The following is a 13,191-nucleotide window of genomic DNA, read 5'->3' on the forward strand; positions in this document are numbered from 1 at the left end:
TGTAGGATGAGCCAGAAGGATACCTGTATTGCAGCTGTGTGTTATAGTATTGGAAGTAGTATGACTGTTGTAGCAGCTGCAGCTGATAGCCGGTGGCTAAAACCCACCTTGAAACAATGACTGGTCTCATCCTCTAGCACCATGAATGGAATTAAATTGATGGAACAGCTGCTCCAACCAACTGTCTTTATCTGCTACTTGCTATGTCCAATGCTGAGTCGAAAACCACTGACTATATGCTTCCATATGCTTTATGGTTGAATGGCCTTGGACTTCCTATATATGTTCTAGCATGCTGTCCAGGTATGAAGAGCTGTCCGACCACATCTGGCGATCATATTGTCTGTGGATGGCCAGGGAATAAGCTGCCCTGCCACTGAATAGACGAACCTTAGAAAATTGTCCATTCTATGGTCTTCTCTTTTAGAAAAAAAACTGTGCTGAGAGATTACATGCCTTCTCTATCCTGCCAGCATTATCACAGAATCTGACTTTAGGTGATCAGTAAGGCACATGGGCATGTCCTTGTTGTAAGGAAATGCCTATTTTTGCATTTTCACCTATACATTTGTGGACTGATAATGCTGGTTTTTCAAATCTGAGAGTGCACTAAGGCCTGCCAGCCAGACCTCAGTGCCAGTGTCCTAACCCCTTACAAAGTGCATGTCCAATTGGCTACCCCCAATTGGCAGGGACTAACTTACTAATAAGTCCCATGTATATTGTACCCAGGGTAGGTAAGGCAGAGTGTCCACGCAAGGCTGCAACACTGATTGTGCCACCCAGTGTGAAAATATGCAAAACGGCTCCCAGCCAGCCACTGCAGACTGGAAGGGCAGTGTTAAAACTGCTAGTTCGACTATGCCATTCAAACCAATGGCAAGGCCTCAACAAGGTATGGAAGCCTGCCCTAAGGAAGGCCTATCGAGCCCTAAGGCAGGGAGCTGTATATTATTAAGTGGAACATGTATTTTTATATAGGTCCTGAGAGCAACACCTCCAAATTGCCGTTTTGCTGTGGGTGAGTCAGTAGCCCTATTGGCTAACACAGAGTTACTTGCTGACCACTAAGCCCGGCTAACTTCTGAATGGGACTATTGAGATGGGTACTGCAAGGTATCAAATTAATTGTGGCACTTCTAGAGAAATGCAAATTTTAGAAAGATGCCATTCTGTTACCCAGTTTGTTCAATGGCCTCCATGGCCAATGGCTACCAGACAGTTATTCCCTCCTGAGGAGTTATGTAAACGACTCCCAGGCTTCAAAACATAAGCCGCCTGCTACAGTGCGAGGTGTTTCTTCCTCTTAACAGGAAGCAACTCAGGGTGGTAGCATAAAAAGGCGTGCTTCTAAAGCGATGTCACCTTTGGTATTCAAATGGCGATCACACTCTTGAGGGGCTGCCCCTTGTTCAGGCTGGCAGCAGAAACAGAGAGGGAAGACCAATGCCCAAACTGGTTTTCCTGTGGGCGTACAACCCACAGGTAACCACACTTCTAGGGTGGGCTACCAAGCTCCTAGTGTATCACACGTTAGGGCCGCACAGCTGTACCATATAATACACCCAAATCATTACACTTGTGTTTGTTATACTTATCGAAATGTGGTACCATTGATGCCATGTTTGCAAGTGTTTGTATTATTTTGAATCATTCCTGCCAAATGTGAGGTACAACGGGTATGGCCTTAACTGTCTTCTTTCTTAGATCATAGAAATCATGGGAAAAGTAGCTCCTTTAGTGGAAACTGGTAGCTTATAGCATTTTCCAAGCACTGGAAAAGCCAATAAGTATCGTCTAATAGATTTTCCACAGTGTGTTAGCCATGTTGTACACCACGTGGCTGCTGTTCAGCATGGCTAAAAGTTAGTGGCGTAGAGGATAGTGGCGTGGAGTGTCGTAGAGTGGAATGGAGAAAAGTGAAGTAAGTGGCAGAGGGTGTTGTCTATTGGATAAGCTTAGTGTGGAGTCATGTACAGTGGTGTATAGTGGAGTGGCAAAGAGTGGACTGGTGTAGAGTGATTTGCAGAGTAAAGTGGTGTAGAGTACAGTGGCACTGTATTCAGTGGCATACAAATTGCAGCACCTTAGAATGCAGAGACATAGATTAGAGTAGTGCATAGTACAGTGCAGTGGCAAAGAGTGCAGTTGCGCGTATCAAGAGAGAGAGAGAGGACTGGAAAGCTAGTCTGAGTCCCCGTAGTTTACATGTGTTATCAAAAGAGACTAGCTTAAATATGACCAATATCGTTAGGACTCTGATTAGATTTGTCATGGGCACCTCGTTGGTGAATTCATGAAGCCCTCACCCACCAACCTGGTTTGTGGCATGCTTCATCATCGGGCCCACCCAGTGACACCTAATGTGTCCCGGGTGTGCTGCGACGCCTGATTACAGCGGAACTGGTATTTTACTGAGAGTGCAGTGTGAGGTGTAAAATGAAGTGTGAGTTAAAACGGCTTGGCGAGGGTCCCAGTACCCGAGGGTAAATTAAATCTTAATAACTGGGCCCCCGTCAGCGGTTAAAATAAGGCTTGGGGATGTTTAAGGGAGGCGAGTTACTACCTCCTACATCCATCAGTTGGTCGACATGTTTCAGCCAGTGCCTTAAACTAAATCTGGTTTTCCTCAGGACCTTTTTTAAAAATAGAGTGTAGTGCAGGTTAAAAAGGAGTGTAATCCAGGCTATGTGTTACACTCACTAAGGTGTGAGAGGAGGGATTCCCTTCTCATATATGCCTGTACCGACAATATTGAAGACATAGAATAAACATGTAAGAAGAGGAGAGTCAAATAGGCGTCTTCGCCACATAGTCATATACATAGAATGCCGAATCTACAGTGCTCAGTGGGTAGACTACAGTCGGCAAAAGTGTAATGGCACTGGTGGTACCATTATTGTGATTATCGCAAATAATAGGGGGTGGTGTCGCTAAAACACGGGTATCACACATATGCATGAGATACAAAGTGTGATGGGGCATAAGTAAACACTCTTACGCTTAGATTTTGCAGCCAATGCTTCCAGGGGTGAAGCGGTAAGGGGTTGCCCCTGTAGGGAAATAATGTTGGCCACTGGGAGTTAGAGACCTGTAAGGAGTAAAAAGCGCTTACCCAGCGATTGTTGCTTGGAGGTTGTCATATGAAGGACTTGCAATGAGTACCAACAAAAAAAAGGATCATACCTCTGACTGTAATCCAGGGTCCCATGCTTGCACAGTGTGCCCCTCGATGTGGGCAGTAAGTGTGACAAGTGTCATGTCGCTTCTACTGGTCATCAGGATCAACATAAAGATCAGGTCCTGCATCCTTAACAGCATTGTCCTTCTCTTCCTGAAACTGTCATTTTATCCTGATTTGGTCTGTAAGTGGGTCCATAATATTCTTCGTCCTCAGTCTTCTCCTCAACTGCAGTGTTGAGAATTTTGGGATAAGGTTGGAGAGAGACTTTGATAGGTGAGACTTTCTCTGGAAGAAGTAATGAGGTAGTGCACTTCCCAAAAATAAGTATATGTCTCTTGTCGGACTTTCACCGATGAGGGTCCTCCACCGACAGGAGTGTTACTGACGATGATGACATGATAGGAGCAGGGTCAACAGATGTATAGTCGAAGAGTATATTACAAGGGGATACCTCGAGGAGCTGCTACCAAAAACAATCGGCTCATGAACAAAGTTAATATTGACGTTAATTTGTTTGTTGATGGTATGGATAAGTCATTTTTTTTGTCAACTCTTTTTATTGGCATTTCTTTTTCATTTTCGACATCTCATTGTGTGCATCATGTACATCAAAACGTTTTGTCAACAGTGTCCGTTTATCAGTGCGCTGACAATGCAAAGTGCGATTAAGGCGCCAATACAATTTCAATCATGTGTCAGGTGACTAAGTCTCAGGTGTTCAGACATGTCCGCAGCTTGCGAGAGTCTTTTGCGTCCCATTTCTGCGTGGGGTGGCAAGTCATATATGTGTGTGTAACTCAGTTGCAATCATAACATTTGCAAAATAACAATAACAAGATACGGCATTATCTCCAAGATTCAATACAAAACATCCCTTCATTCCCATCCCCGAAGCCCGACTCCCCCCCTGGTATAAGAAAAATGTGTGGTCGTCCCCTTGGTCTGTTCTACCGACTCTCTCCTCCCGTTTATCGTGTGCATGCATCACTATTCCTATAACACCCTCACCGCGTTCCGATAGCGGGCCCCAGCTTGCGTGCCAGTGTTGGTGTTTGCCGCGCACCCCTCCCCTCAGCCATCCATTCTGCCCGCTGTGTCCCCCTCCGCCCCCTCAGCTGCGCCGGTCCCTGTCGCCTGCAGCGTGTTAAGCATGCCCTCCCAGCCTTCCGCCATGGGCTCTCTGCGGAGCCCCACGGTTTCCTCCCTCCTAATGGCGGTCCACTACGCTCTGGCCCACGACAGGAGAGACAGGGTCCACGCCTGCACACCGGGCGGGTCACTTGCCTTCCATCTTTTTGTGAGGAGCCGCACCGCTGTGACCATCCCAAGGTCTAGAAAGCGGGACGACGCCTTGTTCTTAGGTGACCGCCTGAAGTGGTGCAGGAGGAATTCAGGCCAGTTACAAGGGATTGTGTGGCCAGTACATTGCGCGAGCCGGGCACCAATGTCCCTCCAATAGGTACCAAGCCCTGGACAGTGCCACAGAAGGTGAAGGAGATCCGCATCCAGCTCGCCGCACCGGGGGCAAGACGCATCCGCCCTGCGGAAGTACTTGTTTATGGAGGCGGGGGTGAGATAGGCCCTGTGGACGATATATACTTGAATCTGGCGAAAGCGCATGTTTCTGGGGATGCGCACCGGGCTTTTGAGTATCCTTTCCCGTTCTTTGTCCGCCAGCGGCCCATATCGCGCTCCCACTTTCCACGGAGAGGGCTCAGGTCCAGCTCCGTGTGTATCCGTAGGGACGCGGTAAACCATTTAATGAGGTGCCTGCCCCTGCCCATGACATGCAAGTACTGCATTGTCAAGTGCTGCGCCGGCTCCTCCGCAATGTCACCCCATCCAAGCGCCATCCGGGCCGTGAGGGACCTGTGCATGAGGAATCCCCCGGGAGGGAGCCCAACCTCTGCAACCAGCGCCCCAAAAGGGGATCAAGACTCCGTCTTGGTATAACCTAACGTCTGAACATCCGCCCCCTGCCACTGCTCTAGCATTTGGCGTGTGAGAACACCCTCAACCCCCGGCGAGCCATCCAGTGGCACCGCAGGCGCGTATGGGAGCACTTTCCTTGTGAGGTATAGTGCCCTGCGGAAGCATTTGTACGCCACCCCTAGCAGAAGCGGGGCAGGTCGGGCCCTGGCCGCCAACGGATGGAACAGCGCGGTGATCCTATCCATGGTGTAGGGAGGCTCGCTCGTGGCGGTATTCTCTCCCCCTCTGTCCGCTAACCAGCGGGCAATCCATTGGAGCTGCGCTGTCAGATAGCAGGGGGCGGCTAGGCCACTTTTGTCCGTGGGGAGGAACAGTTTCCCTAGGGCCAGGCGGTGCCGGAATGCGCCCCAGATAAAGTCGCGCAGGGTCCCATTGAGTTTGGAGAAGAAAGATGCAGGCACGAACAGAGGCAGATTTGTGAAATAGTAGAGAAGGCGAGGGAGAATCACCATTTTGGCCAGGGCCACTCTGCCTGTGGACGTCAGGGGGAGCGTGGATCAGAATCTTATCTGTGCCTTGAGCGCCGCCACCGCTCTACCTGGGTTTCCGTCCATCAAGTCTGCCGGCCTTCGGTAGATCTGGATCCCCAGATATTTAAATGTGTCCGCTCGCCACTGCACTCTCGTGCCCTGAAGGCTATACTCTGGGTCAGTAACCTCGCCATTAAAGGCATAGAGGCATGACTTGCCCGCATTAACTCGGAGCCCCGAGAGACCGGCAAAGCGACTCAATAGTGGGGAAGCTGTTCCGGCATGTGGTGCACATCTCTGACAAAGACCAATAGATCATCGGCGTATAAAGACACTTGATGAATACCATCCCCTACCGGGATTCCATCAGCCAGGAGTTGTCTCATGGCTGTCGCCAAGGGTTCAATGGCTAGCGCGAAGAGCAGCGGTGACAGAGGGCACCCCTGCCGGGTGCCCCTGCCCACCGCCACTTCCTCCGATATGTACGGTCCCAGCCGGACGCGTACCACAGGATTCCTATACAGCAGCCCCACCATCTGCAGGAAGTCCCCTTCCAGCTCGTATGTCTCCAGTAGCGCCAGGAGATAGCCCCACTCAAGACTATCGAAGGCCCTTTCTGAGTCCAGCACCAGGCACCCCGCTCTGGGCCAGACCGTTGCCGCTTCCGTCGCTACCCGGAAATACCTCCTGAGGTTCAGAGATGTGGACCTTGCCGGCACAAAGCCATTCTGGTCCGGGTGGACTAATTGCGGGACTATTGGCGCCAGACGCTTAGCGAGCATTTTGGCTAGTATCTTATAGTCTGTGTTGAGCATCGCCAACAGGCGATACGAGCCCAGGCACATTGGGTCTCTGTCAGGTTTGGGTAGGGACACCAGAAACGCTTCTCGGAGAGAGGACGGAAGGTGGCCCACATCGATGTCGATGCCCTATACATCTGGAGAAGCTGCAGCGCTAGGATGTCCCTATTCACTTTATAGTATTCGGCTGGCAGACCGTCAGGCCCCGGTGTTTTCCCTGTCGCCAGCGCCTGAATCGCGTCCCCCACCTCTTCTAGCATGAGCGGGGCAGCCAGCTCTACCTTCTGCGCATCTGTGACAGCGGGCAGCGCAATCGATTCCAGAAAGTCCGTCACCGCATATTCCTGACCCGTGCCTCGAGCTCTATACAGGTCTTGATAATGCTCGGTGAGCGCCTGATGAATTTCGCGCTGCGTATACACCACTGTCCCGTCCCCTAAGTGGATGGCGCCAATCGGGGCATTGCGTTCTGTGACCCGTATCAGCCAAGCTAGTAAGCGGCCAGCTCTATCTGCCTTCGTGTGCGTCTTGGCCGTATGTGCTGCGTAGTTGTGACACCGTAGTCTCTCAAGTAGGACCGCGTGTTCACCTCGCAGCTCCCCCAGCTTGAGCGCATGCCTACCCTCTCCTTCCCCCTCCTGCTCGTACTGCAGAAGCTCGGATGCTATGCGGGCCAGTGACGCAGACACCTGCGCACGAATGTTCCACGTGGTCCCTATGCAGTGTCCCCGGATGGTTGCCTTATGGGCGTCCCATTCCACCATAGGGTTGCTCGCTGTGTCCTCGTTCTCTTCAAAGTAGGATAGGGTGGCAGTACTCAGTGATGACCTGAACTCGGCGTCCTCCAGCGCAGCCGGCTGAAATCGCCAAGTGGGCACCGGGGGTCTATACGCCACCCAGCTGATCTGGAACCATAGGGGGTTGTGATCTGAGTGCGTCCTACCTAGGTATTCCGACTTGGTCAGGAGCGGGAGCAGGGACTGGGAGCCTACAATTCTGTCTAGGCGAACATGGAGGTCGTGCACCAGCGCGTAGTATGAGTACATTTTGTCTGTGGGGTGCTGTGCGCGCCAAAGGTCATGGATGCCCAAGTGTGCTAACCAGTCTCTGAGAGCTTGCGCCGCCGAGGTCGCGGCCACTGCACGTAAGGGCGGATAAGAGCGGTATAACTGCGTGTCCAGTACCATGTTGTAGTCGCCGCCTAGCAGCCAGGGAAGGCCCGCATACCTCTAAAGGGAGTGATTCAAGGACGTCAGGAAGGCAGGTTGCTCCGTATTGGGGGCGTAAATAGAACCCAATAATATCTCCTGCCCATTAAGCCTCCCCCTCGCAAAGGTGTACCGCCCCTCCGGGTCTACCTGCGTGTCAGTGCATGCGAAGGGAACGCCCGCCCTCACCCATATCAGTGTACCTCGCGCGTGCGCCGAATAGGTCGTGCCATGAAGCTGCCCCCTCCATCGCATGCGAAGTCTCTCCAATTCCACTTGGGACATGTGTGTCTCTTGAAGGAGCGTAATCCCCACTTGGTGGCGCTGCATGTATGCGAAGACAGAATACCGAAGTTACGGGGTGTGCATGACGCGTATGTTCCAGGTCATAATGTTAGTGCATGCCATGAGCAGTCAAGGTGTAATGCCCGGGGAGTCAGGGGATGTATCATGTGGGGCCGAGGGGCAGACTCTCGGACGGGGATCGCTACTTGCCGCATCAGAAACATGTGAGCCAGAACTAACTTTGTAACTTTATGGGCGTACTCCCAACGGGGAATACGTCCAGACTAGGCAACTAAGCTACTGCTTAATGTATCGTGACCGCTTTATGCGTGTGTGTGGGGGAACGCGCAGTCAGTGATGTTGTCGGGTTACTCCCCCGTCTAAGGCCCGTAGCGCTGTTGAGTTGTGCTTAGTGTGCCACTGACAGTGGAGCGTGCCGGGCTGGTGCGAGCCACCTGCGGTCATCACCTCACATTATAGTGTGTAAGCTCATACCCCGGTGAAGGCGTGGCTGTGCACCTGCACTGCTCTAGTAACTTCTAGTACTGTGTTTGCCCAGCTGTGCAACTCCAGAGCCAGCAATGTGGCCTACCTGTATAGTACATTAGTCATACAAAGGATACAATGGATCTTGCACGAAGCACAGGCCATGTAGCAGTCTATCTCGGGTCCGCCCTCAGTCACATGATGTAATCCGCTGTCTGGGGCGTTACTACCGGCAGTATAGCGTCCTCTGATATTACAGTGGATGGCGATGACGATCCGCTAGTCCCGGTTCCGCGTTGCGGTCTATGTTCCGGGCCTCCGTGCCCTGTCACCGCTGCCAGTGTCGCGACCGCCTCCAGCGCCCCCTGTCGCTCTTGCCGCATCTTCACCGGGCTGGGTGCCGTCTGCCCACAGGTTGCAGTTCCTGGACCGCTTGGCGCTGCTCCGTGACTGTCTCCGCCAGCTTGCGGTGGTCTGCATGCAGTAACGTGAAGTCAGACGTTACCTTGTCAATCCGCCCCTCTAAAGACGACTTGGTTTACTCTAGGGTCGTCCCAATACGCTCCAACGGCGCTAGAACAGTGTCCATTTTGGCCGCTAAGGCAGCCGCGGGTTCCATGGCTATCCGCCTTTGTTCCTGCGGTGCGTCAAGTCCGCTCGCCTCTTGTTGCCTCAACTGCGCTTTGTCCCTGAGCCTGCCCATTACAATTTGCTGCACCGTGGGCATCAACTCGTCTGGAGGCGGGTCCCCGGGCGGCGCGGGGGGGGCCCCAAGGAGGAGGGCCCTCGCTCCTACCAACCAATCTATCAACTCCCTGGGTCAACCAGTAGGACGCCTGCCGTGCCAAGATCGGTTCCCAAGGACCGTCTCCTAGGCGTCCAAGGGCAGTCCGCCCTGCAGCCTCGCTCCCGTGCTCCCATATGGGCTCTCTCCCGTCAGGGTCCGTGTGTGCAGACAGTCGACCGTCCCCAAGGTGCTTCCCTGCCAGTTTGGCCGCTGTCTATGGCTTCAGGGGAGGTCAGTCTCGCTCAATCAGTCGGGGCAAGCGAGTGTTGACAGCAACCCACTCTCGGTCATTCCGCGGCCTGGCTCTTTCCTAGTGGCGATCGTGTGGGCGTATGAACTGCATCTCAGCAGGCAGGGCTATGTGTTGGCAAAGGTGTGTGGGCTGCAGCATGTCTCCACCAGTGGGCAGCTGTGATGGGGCAATCTGGAGCTGTGCACTGGCTGACCCTGGGCTCTCGGTACTCGTCCCTTGTAGTGCGACTGCAGGGCCGCAAGCAGCAACGTCCCTCTAGAAGCGCCCCCTCGTCAGCAGCTCAGTGAGGTCCCCCCACATCCAACCTGGCTGTATTTGTTGGTTTTCTGGGGCTGGCGGCGTTCGTGGTTGGAGGGCCTAGCGCTGTGTCGCAAGGGCAGTTGCCTCTCTCTCTCTCGCTCAAAATAGCGTCTGAGCAAAAATGGCGTCTTGGTAGCCCAGTCTATGGCCAGCCTCACCCGTGCGCCTTATACCTTTGTCCTCCACCGCGCTGTCGTGCCCCTCAGTCTTTCTTGTGCCTCTAGGCGCCTCGCATCCAGGAAGTAAGTTGCGCTGTGGATCGCAGGCACTCACCGGGGCCGAGCCTCCATTCAGCCGCCTGCCTTCAGGGCTCCGCAGCTCACCGCAGGGGCTCCAGCGATCTCCAGCCGCTCCTCACATTCACCAGAGGAGCGCTCTTCTCCCCTCCGGCGTCGGTCCCCGGGACCCGCCGGCGGCCGAGTCCTCACTCCCGCCTCTCGCCCTGGGCTGCCGCGATGCTATCAAATGGCGGCTCACCTCCCGGCACCAAGAGCGGGCGCCGCAGGGTTCCTCCTCCCGATCTTCCGGTGACTCTGCGTGCGATCTGGCCGCTCACTCCGGGGCCCCCTCTGTTCTTCCCCGGCGCGCCCAGCAGCCCGCAGCCGCAATCAGGCTTTCTCCGCTATTTTCACGATAGCAGTATCGGGGCCCCTTCCGCTCCGAGACCCGGCCAGGCTTCGCGCCTTAACTGCCCCTGCCAGCTCCACCCGCTCAGCGGCTTGTTTTCCGCGCTCCGACCTTGTTCCTCAGCTCTGGACACACCGATGGGGTCTTCGGGTGATCCCGCAGCTGCTCCGCCCAGCGTGGGTAAGTTTAATGCACACTGTCCGGGGAAATGTAGGATAAATTAGGGCCTCGCTGGCGGAGCTCTAGTTCGTTGCGTCCGCCATGTTGCTTGGCTAGCCACGCCCCCTGATGGTATGGATAAGTCATGAGTTGTTTGAGAGCCCCTATTGCCAAGAAAAGTGCCAGCTTCTGCTGTCATTCCGACAGATGCATGTCTTAATGGTGACTGTTGATGGGATTTTCACTGGTCGCTAACTTTTAGACAGACTTTTTGGAGGCTTTAGAATTGAGCTCCAACCCAAAAGAAAAAGCCCTCATATTATGCTGTTTTTGAGGCATCTACGGCTCCATATGATTCCTTGATTGAGCTGTCTTTCTTTTGTGAAGATACAGGTGGGGCACTCTGTGCAGATTCATCCCTAGAGGGGGCATCTTTAACATTGGTTGCGTTGAGGTGTTTAAGAAAGGAATTTTCTGTAGATCTTTCAGTTCTTTGACTTGCGGTTAGGGTATAAGAAACATTTGCATGCTTTTTGTGGGTCATGGAGTGAAGTATTAGATGCCACAAGACATAAAGAGCACCTTCAGTCTCTTACCTGGTCTAGGCCCTAAAGTTACTTCACTTTAGGAGCAGAGGCTACAACAGGCACCTGAAATTAAAAAAAAATATGTTCTTGTTCAAGGGAAGAGATACATCAGAAATCTACTTGTTCTCTAAAACAAATCCACTTGTCCCTTTTAGTGCCATGCAGTATGTGGCAAATGATGGCAGTCTCCTCGCTACTTATCCCTCTGGAGGGGAGGATAAACATAATAAACAGACCAGGTACACCCTTCTTAATAACACTAAACACATTCATCTACCAGATCCCTTTTAGGGGCAAAATGAGGAATCTGGCTAACAAAGATCTTCAGCCTGGAAGTGAATATTTCCTGCAAAGTTTGCCAGGAGATTTTTCCTAAAAAGGGCAAAGGCCCTCACTCACCAGGATGGCAAGCTTCATCCTCCGGCACCTCTTCATATGCTAAATGTTCTCTTTATATCAGACCCCTGATAATAGCCTCTTTAATTATATTAATGCTTATATTATATGAGGGTTTGGATTGCAGCAAGGCTCTGATTTTGCCACCTTTTCATAAATCTGCCTACTAGGGCAGAAGGAGCCGAGGAAGTAATAGTTAAAGGGTTGGAATGCTCTGTGGGTCTCTGCACTCCTACAGTCTGACATGTTTAAGAGTATTCATCCACCCTGCTCCAATCCCTTCCTATATTGGAAAAGGTTGGAAATATACCCCTGACAAAGACAGGAGTAAAATGTTTTCCAGGATGGGAAAAAGGGGTTGTAGCAAAACTGAATTTGCAATCACTCAGCAGATTTCCACTTGAGCAAATACACATGTAAATTTGCTCATGTGTAAATTAAATTCACAAAAATTTGCTAGGAGTATGGTTTGAAGGCCTACTTCTGTACTAACGCAAAAACTTATACCTGTTCATAAGCCTTGTGACTTTCTTTCGGAATCGGGCCCCTACTTTTTGTGATGGTTTACAGTGATTTTTCATTATTAATCATTTTTTTAAATATTTGTATGCATTAAACATGTTTTACTAAATAATGCTGGGGGAAAATGGTATGTAATGTTGCAGAATTGTGTAGCAAGCCCTTTTTTAAGCTACAATTTTGTGTACATTTTATTTTGATTGCAGACAATCACCAAACTTGCTTTCATTTTCATGCATTTATTTGCATATAATCGGGGACTATTCTGAGAACTTTATAAATAGCCTCAAATTGTCACATTTTGCAAACATATGTATTGGTTTTCATACTGGCCACATACCTTCTACAGAGACTTCAGACCATACAGGACGCCGCAGCCACATTCATCCGCTGCCTTCCCCGATGAACCCACATCACACTGCACCTCAGGAAACTCCACTGACTCCCTGTACAGAAGAGATGCCAATTCAGTCTGCAGACCCACGCACACAAGGTTCCACACAACCAAGGACCTGCCTACATTAACCACTGCCTTAACTTCCACCAACCATCAAGAAGACAACGCTAAACCTCCCTTTCACTTGCCCATACTCCCCGCATCTACCAAAGCAGAAGTGGAGGACGCGCCTTCTCCCACATCGCAGCAAAGACCTGAAACAACCTCGCCAAGCACCTCTGAACTTTCACCTCACTTCCAGAATTCTGAATGGCCCTCAAGACCTGGCTGTTAGAATAAGTTTCTGGGCCTGCAAGCAAGCGCCTGGATACCCTATCAGGTGATTAGCTGTGCTTTACAAATCCTGATTGATTGATTGATTGACTGGAATTATTATCAGTAGAGTAAGCAGAGTTCACCACATTGCGTTACAGCTCTTGTCCTAATAGTATAGGTATTGTGTTAATAAATCACATTTACAAGTTTGAGCAACTTATACATATGGCTATAAACCCTGTCTTAGTTGTAGACAATCTTCTTTCACCGATCCATACTTTGGCACTGTAAAGTGGCAGCTAACGTGTTTGTGTTGATGGAGGTTTGCTTTACTTGTGTAATGCAGAAAACAAACATGAAAACCTGCTGTCCTAACGCCAAACAATATGTCCCAGCCATCTGGCAATAGGAAGCGTTGCAGAGGTG

The 13,191-nt window shown here is 51.4% G+C and overlaps 1 protein-coding gene across 1 annotated transcript in view; it reads right to left on the minus strand.

Moving 5' to 3' along the window:
- C5_1H14orf93 (chromosome 5_1 C14orf93 homolog) overlaps positions 1 to 13,191 on the minus strand; it is a 254,856-nt gene that overhangs the window by 132,964 nt on the left and 108,701 nt on the right. The gene's annotated exons all lie outside the window — the stretch shown is intronic.

This window comes from Lissotriton helveticus, chromosome 5_1 (genome assembly GCF_964261635.1).
Source record: "Lissotriton helveticus chromosome 5_1, aLisHel1.1, whole genome shotgun sequence".
In the NCBI taxonomy this organism is placed as follows: domain Eukaryota; kingdom Metazoa; phylum Chordata; class Amphibia; order Caudata; family Salamandridae; genus Lissotriton; species Lissotriton helveticus.